Genomic DNA, 15536 nt, shown 5'->3' with positions numbered 1-15536 from the left:
AAAAAAAAAAAAAGCACCAGTGAAAATTACACTAATAACACATTGAGTGCCAAGGACTGCCACTCTCAGCAGTTCCTGTGTTAGAATGATATCCACTTCTTAGCAGATTTGCTACTTACATTTCTATCCCTATTCGTGTGTCACTGGATTCCCCTCACAGTATGATCAAGTTTAAGTCTTTCACTTTCTGATTATTTCCAATGTGCATTTGGGCACGCTTGTCACATCATGAAGGCAGATTTCAAATCATAATAAATGCATACATGCAAAACCCTATTCAGTTTCAATGAACTAAATCTGGTGAAAACAAACAAGGTGGATATATTGACCAAAAAGGGATGCGATAAGATCAATACTGCCAATGAGATGCAGAGAAGAGCCTTTTGGGCACATGTTCCTAGCAGAGCCATGTAATGAGCAGCCATTGATCTGATGAGCTCAGCTGGCGTGTGATGCTGACCATCTCTTACCTTCTCATACTGTGTGGCCTTCAGTACGTGACTAAGTAGCTCACGATTGAGCCGTTTTCTCTCCAGCAAAGCATCCTGAAGCTCATTCTTCTGTCAAGAGGAAAAAGAAAAAACGAGTCAGCTCATTGTCATCATCATTGTCATCTATCTATCTATCTATCTATCTATCTATCTATCTATCTATCTGTCTGTCTGTCTGTCTGTCTGTCTGCCTGCCTGCCTGCCTGCCTGCCTGTCTGCCTGTCTGTCTATCTAACTATTGACAGTGCTGGTGAGAAGTGCAACTGCAGAGAAATACAAGTTTGGACAAGACGTCTGGCAGTATCATACAAAGGAAAGAAAGATCAACATATAAATCTCCTTGTAAACAACAGGGTGCATGTGACTGATTAGAGAATAAACCCATGGGTGATGAACTCACAATCTCTTGAACACAAAATCTCTTTGGACGATAGGGAATGAAGATGGGTGCTCATTTTGTCATTCATCATTGGCTGTGCTTAAAGAGCCACCCAAATCTCAAAACATCTAACACGGTGTGTATGAAAAATTAATCAATACTTCATGGAGAATGGTACTCTGCAGCAATTACCACAGACCAGATTAAATTTGTTGGTAGATTATCTTTTTAATTGGATTGAGGTAATTTATGCTTCTTTTTTGAAGTGTATAGTTTTTTTTCTCGTCACTAGCATCACTAAATGAAACTGCAAAAATAAAGAACGTTTTCTAACAGGTTTCCCATTGGTCAGATAATTAAACAGTTAACCCTGCCCCCAAACTCACGCCATTCAGAAATTGTTTCGATTTTGCCTGGTTCAAACACACCTATATGTTTTGGATGTTACAGAGCACCTGAATTTCTCATTTATGGGGGAGTCAACCTACAAATAGCTTACTTACAGATGTCTCTACATATTAAGCTAGGATAGCATTTTAAAATGTAAAACACTGCATACCTTTAAACAATTAAACAATGTTTAGAAAAATGAAGAAAAAGACTTGGCAACAGGCAATGAGAAAGACAACGAAAATCATCTCACTTCTGAGCAGACAACTTGTATCTTACCACACTATATCTACCCATAAATGCACCCCCTAATTTGACTGTTTAACACAGCGGCCCATCTCTTGAAGTTTTCAAAGTGCCACACCCTGGCTGAACTCTGTGAGCGTCTCTGACTCAGCATCCTGTCCCTTCCTGACTGGCTTACATGTCACAGTATATCAGGTGGCAGGTTTGCTCAACAGCAACTAGAGGAACATTTGAACTTTCTTGTCAGAAGCCCTGTCTGACAACCACAGTGTCACCCTGGACATGACAGCTACTGCACACGAGGGTGGCGCACACTCAACTGCCTGCAAACAGTGACCACCACAGACCTCCCATGGGATCACGTGAAGCATATCCACATATACATTTGGGAACATTTTAGCCATCATGTTCTATTACCTCATATGAAAGGACAGTCTTTAACCTCTGCTCAAGGGACCTTTAGGAGGCAGCTGAAATGGCTGCACATTGAAACCAGGAGTAAAAAATATGCAGTTCATTGCGCAGTCATGGCTGATTAAATGCAGCTTTAATGTGGTAAAGATTAGACTACCATGGGATTATCAACTGAAACTCTCACAGGGATGTGAGTTAAAGCAGCGGCACATATCATACCCAGGAATCCTGCTTCTGATTTCCATATGGATGGCTCAAGAAGCAGAACAGCGAAAGAAGGAGGCGGTCTTGGGAAGAGAGAGAGAGCGAAAGCAAGCCACAAGAATGGACTAATTCGAGCAGACATGGCTGCCTGATCCCCACCCTCCAGTTTGGCCCCTGGTTCTGCAGCTGCTCAGAAAAGCTTTGCTCATCCTTCCACAACATTCATTGAGATGAGGCTCTTTACATGGCCAACCACTGCAGCATTGTAGATGTATATAGGGAGTGTGGGTGTTGTTATACAACCATAGACATATAACAAGAGAAACAAAACTCTGGGATGCAGTTAATCTGTGGGTCAAGTCGAACTGAGATAAGATTCTCAATACTCAATTTTAGTTATGTTAAAGAAAATGAACTGAGCAATTAATTCTGTTTTAAATCCAGACAATGTTTAGACCATTTTTTTTAAAATAAATAAATAAATAACAATAATAATAAATTCATTACTGTATGTAGCAGCCTAATTAAAAATGTTTGTACAACATATTATATAAACAGACCTATAATAATATATAAACAATATAATAACATTTAAGTTACAAATATTATAATTTATTTATATAAAAATTATAACATTTATGTTTTTAAAATACATTTTTTTCTTGACTATTTTAAAATGATAAATAAATTGCTTTTACTGTAAATGGCATTGTGGTACTTTTTCCAGTTTTCTAACAATAAACATAAAAAAATGAATATACAAATAAAAAAAACACACACACACAAAAATAGGTAACAGCATTGCAAATTTATCCATAAATGAAACAAAAAATATATTTGTTTGATCATTTTTCTTGCGCATCAGGTTTGAATGAGACACCAAAGTATACCATATTTGTTGAAAGTGCTGAAAAAATTAACTGAAATAGTTTTTGATGGAGCATAGAATGGCAACTTCCCTAAAGTATTTCAAGTCAACTATCCATATATTCATTGCTGTACCAGTGTACTGGCACTGGCGCACTGAGTACTACACTCATTCTTACTAAAACACGTTTTATTTACCCACAATACATTATTGTGGGTAAATAAATCTGATCTTATATACAATTTACCATTGTATATAAGATCAGCCTCCTCTTTTCAGGTTTTTAAATCTTCACTTAAGACTTATCTTTTTGAAACGGCTTATGGTCTGGAGTAAATGCTGTCAAATATTTTGATAATGTGTGATGTTATCTTTGTCATAATTTGTGATTTGTTTTATATGGTTAGTTGTTTTATGTATTTAATTTTTTTATTTTGTACAGCACTTTGGTCGACACTGTCGTTATTAAATGTGCTATATAAATCAATAAAACTAAACTAAACTAAACTAAACTAAATTCTTTAACATGCAGCCTATAATGGCAGATCTGTCAATCTTAGGTGATATCTCCAGTCTGTACCTGTAACAAACAGAAATCTTAGCCTCTGATCCTGCTGTGAAAGCTCAGGGCTCCTCTCCCGCTGAGAGCAGGTGGTTGCCATGACAGCTACAGGAGGTCAGCAGGGAGGCCGCATCCTCCCTTAGCCTGTCACTACACTAATGTATATACTGCAATAAGCAAATAAGGCACTTTAGCTGTTTGGTACGCAATGATGGGAAAATGCTCATTAAGACAGATTTGATCCAATTAGACAGCTGTTTGTTATTTAGAGCAACTATCTCTGTGACCTCTTGACATGTCATCTCTACAAGTTGCAAAACACGCTTCTCATGGAATTCGCTAATTAACGCCCCCCAGCTCATAAAAAATTAACTGTTGGGCTAGCGGTGCTACTTTAATTGCAACACTAGGGTTTTATCAAATTAACATAGTTGACATAAAAGGATAAAGATGTTTCTCAGGGAAACTTGAAAGCACATTTGAGCATTTGCCACCAAGGAGCATGTGCTTTAAGATCAGACATGCTATTCCTGTGCTTTCCCATTAAACACCCACAGGATCTCCACTAATGAGGTGGTGTGCGGTAGCTTCATTCATACAAACCGTATAGGGAGATCTTACATGCCCTTTACACATGTAAAAACAAATATTCAAAATGTAGCTCTCATGTAGTCCAAAGGCTTTCAAATCTGCAGAAGTTCTTTGCAAGAATTCTAACTTCTACTTTTTAAAATCAATATGCAAACCTTGCTGGAAATGGACAAATCTATGAAAATGATTAATCATTAAGTACTGTATGTCAATTCTAAATTTACTGAAGTATGGTGACACATTAGGGTTATGCTTTGAATTTGAATATTGGGGTTGGAGATAATTCCTCAATGCCAGTAACTTTAAAATAAAAAAATAATAAATAAATAAAATAAAAAACTTGAGAATATTGAAAGCTTTAGCAAAAGGAAGGACATGCATTTCAGAAAAATACACAGGAGAACAAGACCAGTATACTAGTTGTGGTTTATGCTTTATGGAGTGCACCAGAAGAAATTACTTTCTAACATTATGCATTGCGTACTGTAGCTTGTACTCACCAAAGTCTTACATTCTAATGTCTTGTTCTTCACTTCTCTCTCAAGGATCTGACACCTTTTCCTGCAATCATTGACCTCTGACTCCTAGAATGATGAAGAACAAGCAATAAAGGACATGACCAATAATAACTGATTTAACTGATAAGATTTAAATACATATTTTATGACAGAATACATGAAAGATGAAGTGAATGTTATCATAGAACTAAAAGGACTGCATTGAAGTAGATTCCAGATACTATAAAAGGGACCTTAAACAGGGAAGATGGCATATTTACTTTTTACATTTACTTTAAGATGTTACATATTTGAAACAACAAATCGACACAAATGAAAAGATAAGGATAGATGCACTATATATATATATATATATATCAAATGGTTGAGAGGTCATGTTTCAGGTCATGACTCGGGATGATAAGCAACAGTAGGTGTAGTGCGAGAGTCAATGTAATGGAAAGGGTGACCTCTGATGGTAAGCAGACGGAAGTTCATGGACCGGATTCATGACAGATATATATTTATATATATATATATATATAAATATGAAGTCAACCCTGACTATAGTCCATTACATTCCTTATAAAGCACAATTACAGAGTTCCTGAACATCTAGGAATGGACTGAAACATTTCAAGGGGACATGGGATAAAAAAAATATTTTTTTGCATTTAGTTCGGGCGTGTCTACCAGCTGAAAAGAAAAAACGCAGCCAACAAGGTAAAAAGTGTTGTTTTTCATGATCATTGAAGAATTTTAACCAAAGTATGTTACAGACATTTCATGAAGACCCTAAAGAATCATACCAACTTGTGGAAAATGGCCATCCAATCGGCGATGTCCCCTTTAAGGCAATAGATAGATGAACTCTCCTGATTCTCAGCAGATACTATTCATGACTGACAGCATCTTGGGCCAATCTCAGTACATCCCAGTCCTTCAGGCCAGTATTACTATCAGATAGGGCATTTAGCATAAAGAATGTTTCGTGGTATGCCAGAAAGAAAGCTCTGCAAGCGTGTGAGGGTGTGCAATGCCTAACGATGGGTGTTTTAAAGCAGCGATGCGTAGCATTAGGGCTCTTGAGGCAGGGACAGAGAAGGAACAGCTGGGAGCTCAAACCGAGTGGTGTGGAAGTAACAACCGTTTCATCTGTGTCAACATGTTACACAGCTGAGCTTTGCTAAACCGAGGACTTTTTCAACCAAACCAACCTCGTTATAACAAGACAACACCTCCCATAAAACGAGAGGATCGAGAAAACGCTGATCATTTATCTGAGCTATTATCACTGTACTGTAAATCCTTGCGTTGCTCAACTGGCAAAATGACAGCATCATCTCTGGCATGTCAAAGCGGTATGCATTGCGTGCTCGTGTGCATTTTACAGTGGGGGAGGGGACTCTGGCATTGCTATAGAAACCTACTCATCCAGGTAGCATGTTGTTAACCATGAGAACGAGCAGCCCATTTGGCACTCATTCACAATTCAATGTTAAACCAAACTCACAGGGTACAGCAAACTCCCTCCAACGGTCCAAGACTGTGAATATACAAAATGGTTCATGTGTAATTGTACACCCTGAAAGGAATCATCATGACGTGGTACAGTTCAACAGGGAGGAAGCACATCTCTATGGGAAGGAAATCTCGGGTTTCGCCTGTCCATCTGCCCTATCATTATAAGATAGCGTTATGACTCCATTTACCGCATCAACTGTATTATCAATTTATATGCGTCTGTCTTATGCAAAATGGGGGCAAAGATGCCTTGGAGGGGGTCTGTGTTTTCTTGGGAAGCGTAGGATTATTCAGGGCTCTCTCCTACACGTTTTGAGAGATAATCTCTGGAGTGGGGGACTACAGGGAGACTGCCTAGGAATTCAAAATAGACGTGTGGTGTGCCCGCCTCCTCTGTGGCTTGCACATGCCACATCATAACCAGCAACGGTTGCCATTCAGCACAGTGGAGAAGAGAGGGTAAGAAGTATGAAAAGAGGGGAGGGACAGAGAGCAGGTTAAAGGTAAAAATAAAAGAAATCTCAAGCTCAGTGTCAAACGCCACAGACAGATTTAATCGTTGTATTCTAATCCCACTGTCTTTCTCATGACACTCACATATGTAGTGGTGGAAGCTTCCTCCTGTGAACCCTACAGATATATGCATGGGGTGTGATGATGCGACTGTGCTCAGGATGTCAACATGGTGATTGATTTATTCTTGGCTCAGCATCCTGCCGTCCTGAGAGTCTTGGTGCCAAAAAGCCTCTGAGTTTGTTAGGTTGTGATTATCAGTGAATTTCTGTGTTTTTAGCTTGCTAAGGCTCTGAACAAACCTTTAAAGGGATAGCTCACCCCAAAATGAAATTTGATTATCGTTTACTCACCCTAATGTTGTTAAAAACCTGTATTACTTTTTATTTTCTATTAACTATTCTATTTCTATTAACCCAACCCCGTTGACTTTTATTGTATGGACAGTTCTTCAAAAACATCAGCTATGCAGCAACCATCTATAAAGTGCTGTCGTATTGTGACATATTTTTGTAGACCAACCCAGAATTTAACATCACCCTGGTTCCCCCAAAAAAAAAAAAAAAAAAAAAAGCCAATAAAATTTTTTCAATGGCTTTTGGATTATTGCATAAATTAAAATAAAAATAAGATCTGTGACCAACAAAGATTTATGGTTCATAGCCTTTTTGTTCGTCAGGATAATCTTCATAAATGAACACAGCTTTTAAGAATTTTGAAGACCAAATACAACTGCCAGAAGTAAAATGCTAACTTTAGATTATAAGTGAATTACACCACAATCGCATGACGTCAACATCACCACCGTTAAACTTCTGACAACTCTATAATATCTACAAGTTGACAAATTTTAGCTAGCACAGTCTGCAAGACCGTGACTATAAACACAGCGAGGCAGCAAAAGCAGACTAGTAAGTAGATGCAATCACCCAGAAAACCTCTGTAGTCCCATTTAACCACTTGTTAGCAATCATCTTTTTAAACACACATAAAAGCTTAAAACAAATTTTGGTAAAAAGTGGTAGTAATGATGTATTTTGTGTGGTAGAATAAAACATGAAAATATCCTGAACTTGTGTTAACCACAGACCTTATTTCAGGCATTTAACCAAAACCCATTCCCCACATTTAACCCACTTTGGGACGATGGAACCGGTAGTTTCCAGGTTTTAGGACTCATTCCTGCAGCACTCTATTCAGTATTACTATTTCTCTTAACATTTATGTGCATTATCGCTAAAAATAGGCCACTTTGAATCACTTTGACGGCATCATGGATTTTGAGGCAGCTCAGGATGGCTTGTTAGCTGGGTATTAGAGTACTGTCATTTAAGCCTGTTTCCCCCACCATCCTAAAAAAGAAACAGTGATGAATCTGGCTGAGACTCAAGGCTTGGTTTGGCATAGAGAACATCCTGACTGACTTTGAATATACACTATAGCTTCATGTATTAGGAAGCGCTTCTTTGGATGATAACTCTTGCAAATGTCCTGAAGCAAAGGGCCACTTAATTAACCCTTGTGTTATGTTCAGAACCCTATCACACTTACGAGTTTACAGAGCAAAAAGGACCCGGCCTCATAAAATTGCTTATAAATCACTCATTATGAGTGAAGAAAATTTGATTAACTAGTATTTTCGGGAAAAATATTTTTTTTTCAGAGCAAAAAGGACCCGAACACCACATGAGGGTTAAGACAAAGACAGAGGACTTTACATTAAGATTTACATTTCCAAAGGGAATACACAACGCAATACTAATGATGTACATTTACAAAGACGATTATGGGTCTTGCTCTAACTATGCACATAATAACATCCACTTTAAAAGGTAGCGAGCATACGAAGACATGTTTAATTGAGACAGTGTGCTGACTGACATATTCTAATCTTACAATCGGCAAATAATGCATGCATTCACATGACTGTCTGAGTGGATTGTAAGAGAAGGAGAACACAGGGCGTTGGGTATTTTTAAATAAGTCAATAGCTATTGAACAGCAAGTGTCACACAGCTAAGGCGGGGGATTTGCTGTAACCATGACAACCGGCGAGATGCAGTGAGGCAGCCGGCTGCCCAGTTTAAAAAGTCTGACCCAGGACAACCCATAAAACAACAAATCTAAATTCACAGTTTAGAAAATCTCCAACCTGCTGCCTTGAAATTCATGTAAATGCAGAAAAGTAACAAAGCATCTAAATGTGTAGATTAAAGAGCAGGTGGCACATGCGTTGGTATTTTTTGATAATGCATACATATTTAAAGGGAAACCCCTGATCTTTTATAATGCTTGAGAAAAATGGCTTGAGATCTTGCATCATCCTTCACCATGCATCTAAAAGCATGAAAATACCTGATGTGTGAACTGGGGCAATACCCAGCTATGAGCATGTATACAGAGAGGGTTGGGGGGTGGGGGGGGTTTACTATGCTGCACAGCTCCTCATGCAGAAACACACGCTGGAATCCCCACAGCCAAGCTGCAGGCAGAGGAAGGTAACTGAGAGAAACAGACAATTGCAGCAAAATGATAAATGAGAAGAGGAAATATTTACCGTCTCATTTCCCAGTTCCGAAAGCTCTTAAACCTGCTCAGAAAATATTCTTTCCTTTCCCTATCTGCACTCCTCCTCCTCCGTCTCGCTTCCACTGGGCGTGCAAATGTCAGACAGCGGTAACAGCAATTCTCTCTCTTTCTCGCTCTCCTTCTCTCTTTACAAGGCCTGCTGCATGCTGCAGAAGCAGAGGCACAGTGCTCCCCCACCATACGCTACGGTCTGCCCTCCATCCCCTCCCTGAGTGACTGATGCTGGGTGAGGGTGGAGGAGAGAGGAAGTGGGAGGGGAAATGATGGAAATAGGCTGTCGAGTGGGCAGCAACTCCTAAAACCATGATCCCTCCCTGCCAGTACCAAAGCTCCATGCAGAAGTGAAGCAGACACAAGGAGTAGGTGGAGCTTTTTTTGGGAAAAATCTTTTACGTGTTTTTGGCTTATGTACCGCACAACTCCATCAGCAGGGACTGACGCCCAGTGTTGAAATGTGTTTCTCTTCATACTGGAAGTTATTTATTATTGATTATTAAACAACGACAATGAACAATATTTTTACAGCATTTATCTATCTACTAATAAATTTTTAACTTTTGTATAAATTAACATTAGTTAATTATTGAATTAACATGAATCATTATTAAGAAATGCTGCTAAATGTATAACAAATTGAATATTATTGTAAAGTGTTACAATAATTTAACAGTACTATTATTAAAAATTTCAGATTAAAATGTTTTATACAACAATTCTTTCTGGTGCTCGAATCTGATTGGCTGAGAGGAGTGCGATATTCTAGTGTTAACAGAGCTCCAAACGTTTCACCATTTGTATTTCTCCGCTTGCAGTATTCCTCAAATCCACTATAATTTTATAAATAATACAGTTTTTGTGTCACGGAATGTAGTTTTGAGATTTGTTTAGGCGAGAATGTACTTGTTTAAACTTCAAATATGCGGTTTATTAATAAAGATAATGTCTATTTGAAAATTTGCTTAGACGTTTTTGCAGATGTGAGCTCCACGGCGTCAGCGGCCATTTGGCGCTCATGAACCCGCCGAGAGGAGCCTTACCTCGGCCAGATCTTCTGGAATTTGCCACTGACTCTGATGTCTCTATAGTGGTTAAACATGAGATATTCGTGTCTTTGGTGATGAGATATTCATTCATAGTCTTTGGTCTCATTATTCTCATTAAGGTTGCTGCCTTTGTACTTTTGAATAAATAGCCTTGCAAATTTTATGATGGCTGTTCTTGTTTATTAAATATTATTATTCAATAAATAATATATTATACAAATAATAGTAGTATTTAATTATAGTATTTAGTATTGGGAAATGGTGTGCGTGTTTGTGATGGTGATTAGTTACATTGTTCCGCCATTAGATGGCGACAAGTGACTTTTTATGAGTGAGTCAGCAGTAAAGACTTTTATATTGAAAGAGACAGAAACAGGGTTGTAAACAAGTAAGTTATTTCTACTTTCAACAACACCTTGTAAGACACAGCCAACAAATGCACTGAGCAGCGCTGTCATCGGAAATCAACAGATGAAAGGATAGTAGCCTACGACAAAGACATCGCTTTCCTCAGCGGACAGTCAAACTAATGTTTTATTGTCAATATGAGATTGAGCTGAAGAATGAATGCTGTATCAGATGCAGGTAATCACACTCACTCAGTCCATCTCTCTCCCATAATACTCTACATAATACAGTGAGCTTTTAATACAGTTCTATCATGACAACTCTCGGAAGATTTTAGCATGGTTATGGATATGACAGTGTTAATGTATTTGGTCTTGGCGGAATAGATCTGCTACGCTGCTGCTGTTGGCTATTGCTGTTGTTGCTGCTGCTGCAAAGCAAATACAGGAACTTTCTACTGCGAATACCTACGCCGATACGGTGCAGTGAGTATTTAAGACATACTACTGCTGCACAAATAGCATTTATAATAACCCGTAGCAGATCTATACAGGTGGAGCTGGGGAAGGTGGAGGGTTTCAGAGGAACTGAAAGCGTGCTGCGAACTGCTCTAGTGAATGCTATCCAGCCATTTAAATTAAAAGTAATAAGCAATAAGCTTATTGGCTGCATATGCAACATGAACCAATCAACTGTTGTATAAACGCAATATCACACTGCTATGAGTTTGCTCATAAATAAAATATTATAATAAAATATAAATATTATTTTATATAAACAGGAGGATATTAGTAGAATTTATAATAATAATTTATTTTATTAAAAACATAAATAAAAAATTAATAATGTAAATATTATGATATTTTTAGGACATTTAAATTTAAATGTTCATTAAACATTAGAAAACTAATCAATTAATTTGAAAATGAAATGAAATTGTGGGTGAATCTGACACTGTTTTCAAGAATAGAAAAGCGTAAGAGATTATTCAAGATTTCATCTTTCAATCTATCTGACAGCTCGGAATTTTTATTTTAATTGATAATTTCTGTTATATGCTCTCTTTAACAAAGCAAACTTGAAATCACCACACTAACACACAAACACAAAGACACATGTACAGAGGCTCAAGTTACCCTACTTCAGAGGTAACGACCTCTTTCCTTCGCCGTCTGCTTAAATCAGCATTGCTTTAAGGGAGTCCCACATCTGAGAAACCCTGCAGTCAGACTGATACCTCTGCTTGCAAACATGACTAGGTATAAAATGATGCAGGATGTGGCTTTCGGCTAGCTCTAAGAGGGATGTCTACACACCGCATTGAAATAAGAGCTGCTAGTGTAATGGATATGAAGCATCATACCACAAAGCTTTTAAAGCGCTGATAAAATTGTGGGATTCCATAGATTTCCAGTTAAAGAGAGTGCATATACATTACAGAAACAGTGAAGACAAGCACACTAAATAATAAAATATATGCACAGGTTAAAACTTAACACTATGTCATGTGCAAGTGACATAAAGACTTCTGCTCTCTGTCACTAATGGGCAAGGGAAAATACAACTAAATAATACCAAAAAAAGGAATAATCCAAAAAATGCCGTTTTACTGATAGTATGAAATTTTTATGAAATTATCTCAATTCATGAAGCAAAAAGTCTTTCACTACACTGGGGCACCGTTACTGTTGCCAACTCTTGTGAGACAAATAAGCAACCGCAGCTTCAAAAACAAGCCCAATATAATTTGATTATTTATTATCATCAATATTATTTATTAGCAATTATTTATTACCAATAAATTAGCCTGCAACATATTAAACTGAAACCACTCTTTTATTTGAAAAACAAAAACAGAAGTTGGTTACACTTTATTTCGATAGTCCACTTTAGACATTCTACTAACTATAAGTAACTTTGTAACTACATGTCAACTACATGTCAACTAATTCTCATTAATTTGCAACTACATGTCTACTAACTCTCAGAGTAGACTGTTAGGGTAGGTTTAGGGTTAGTAGAATAAGTTGACAAAGAAAGTGTTAGAAGATATTAAGCAGACAGTCTACTAATACTCTACTAACTGCTAGTTGACATGTAGTTGCAAAGTTACTTACTGTTAATAGAATGTCTAAAGTGGACTATCGAAATAAAGTGTTACCCAGAAGTTATTTTACAAAAATCAGCAAACTGCAAATAAGCAGGAGGCACGCACTATCCACTCATCTCCAATCACTTGTGAGCAGAACAGGATTGGAGAGATGGAAAAGGAGATGAAGACAAGAGCTTTAAGGGGGAGCTGTAACATAGCCACATATTTGTAGCCTGCATATTCAAACCAAATGTATATACAGTTAGTATTAGTTTAGGCCTACTTGTTTTTTTTTATTATTATAGCCTGTGATAATTAATACATTACAAAAACATTGTAAAAATTAACCTTATTTTTCTCCAATGAGGGGGAGGAGGGGGCGGAATGTTTGCCGAATTACGCTACAGATAACGACACTTATATTATTGCATTAATTGGTTACTGTGAGCAGACAGAGTGCCAATCAATGCATTGGAGAATATGGTGAACATAAATGTAAAGAAACAAAGTTGCTTGTCAGATTTTCCTAACAAGCAACCATATTTTTTTTAAATAAGCCCAAAAAAACGCAACCCGGGATTTTTTCACGCAACATAACAAAAAATGAAGCCCAACGTCGCGTATTATAAGCAGACTTGGCAACTCTAGTCAGTGGTCACCGTATAGCTTTAGTGGTCACTGTCCATATTGGTAAAAATGGATATAAGAGTAATGGTGTCTAGAAATCATCTGCAGTTTTCAATCCTTTTTAAAAAAAGAAAAGCAAGTATTTCAAAGCATGGAGAGGTTATTAGTGTAGGAGTCACTCTCCAGAGAGGTCTGGGAGAGTTGGGAAAGTTACTATTTACAAAGTTACTATTTACAATTACTTCTACAGTATGTTCTTGATAGAAGCTTCTCTACAAAGGATAACTGTAGACAGACGTAAGAAAGACACATCAAGTACGCTGCAAAAAAATTGGCTGACCTTAAATTAATTGTGGTTGCACATATTGGAAATTAGTTTTCTTTACATAAAATAACCATGTACACTCAACTCAAATATCTGAACTGAACAGAGAAAATACCCTTACTCACTTGATGTTAATATGAATGTAGTAGAGACCTGATTAGTTTTAAACCCTTGACTGTAAGTATCTCTATGGGATGCTTCAATTAGAGGAACAGCAGAAGGGAGAGAAGGGATATTCGCTCCAGAAACTAAACCGAATATCTTCCCTGAAGGTGTTTTGTTGTTTTTCCACTCCCTTCCATACAGAGTCACAAAGGCACAACTCTAAAAATGGGAATTTACAAGCAGCAGAGGAATAAATATTAATCCCAGGTTTTAGTTTACAGGCAGTGATTCATTCTGTTTTGGCAACTGGCATGCAGAAATCAATTGTGAAAATTGCTTTCAGAGAACTGAGGTCACAGTGTTATTCCCCATGGCCAATCATGATCATAATATATGACTTCCACATAATGCTGTGGGTTTTAGGAAATTAGGCAAGTGATCAGCAAAACTGTAATAAAGAAGGAACTTTAGTCAAATGTTTTTGAAATATTTAAAATCTAACTAGGAATGCACATTTAATTGTGCATTAACCCTATTTTTACATATATTTTTATGTTTTCAGTCATCTAATACTATCACTTAGTCATATTTAAAAGCATTAAGAATTTAATAAAACTTTTAAAGGTAATATTTTGCAAATTTCAATATGATTATCCATTTTAATGACTTGATACCTAAATTCACTAACATCACAAACAACTGACTTCAGTTTTAATTTATTTATTACAAGAATAATTTTTATCTGCATGTCTGTATCAGCCAAATTTTAATATTGTGTATCTTAAAATCCCATCTTTTATGTACAGTTGTCTTTATTTCAAACGACACTCAAGCAAATATCAGCCTACATTCTGAAACGTTCACTTTAAGTTATATCACGTTCACATTTCAACACAAGATTGCAATTAACGACAAGCACTGAGTGGGCACATATTCAGCTGGAGCTGATGCTTCCTGTCCTGGTCTAACTTATGAGACAAGGATCTGGAATGGAATGGACCTCCTGCTCCAAATGACTCCAGCGGTCGATGCAATGGAGAGGAAAATACAGTTAAGCAAGCAGCATGACCCAGCTAAGAGATCACTGTCTGAGTCTAATTCTATTTGGGGACATGGCAACCCAAGCCAGGGCCCAACCCTCTCTTCTCTTGACTGGCAACATCCTTACAGAAAAACACTGTGTACTCCTTTCATTCATCTAAATTCTCAACTGAAACATACTTTGGCTCAGCTACTTAAGTAGATGTGCCTCTCTCCAGACTGTTATTACTATTACTATAGTCATGACTGTTATTCATTAAACTAATTATACTACAGCCTTTCTCCGCAGGACAGGCAGTGCCATAGAGATGAGGTGGGCGGTTCCTAAGCAGCAGCAGGTGAGAGACACTTCCTCTAGAGACAGAAGGTCATTCCTCACCACAGGTTCACTCTCCGCACTGTCTGTCAGAAACGGTCGCCTGGCAACCAGCCATAGGACTCGCACTGCAACAACTGTCACAGCATATTTGTCTGGTTCACCACTATCACAACTGAAGCTAATAAATGAAGAGGTGTGATCATTTTGAATCTGAACCAATGCCAGCCTTGGCAGACTTGATGTTCCCTTCTCTCTCTTTCAATTAAAGGACTTCAGACAGGTTTTCAATAAAAAAAAGCACAGAAAATCTGAGAGTGTTGTAAGTTTAATAAGAAAGTTTGTTTAAATGAACACACTCTCAAAGCAAC

The sequence above is a fragment of the Sinocyclocheilus rhinocerous genome, unplaced genomic scaffold (genome assembly GCF_001515625.1).
Source record: "Sinocyclocheilus rhinocerous isolate Xijiao unplaced genomic scaffold, SAMN03320098_v1.1 scaffold1055, whole genome shotgun sequence".
Taxonomy (NCBI): Eukaryota; Metazoa; Chordata; class Actinopteri; order Cypriniformes; family Cyprinidae; genus Sinocyclocheilus; species Sinocyclocheilus rhinocerous.
Note: the sequence above shows the minus strand (reverse complement) of the source record.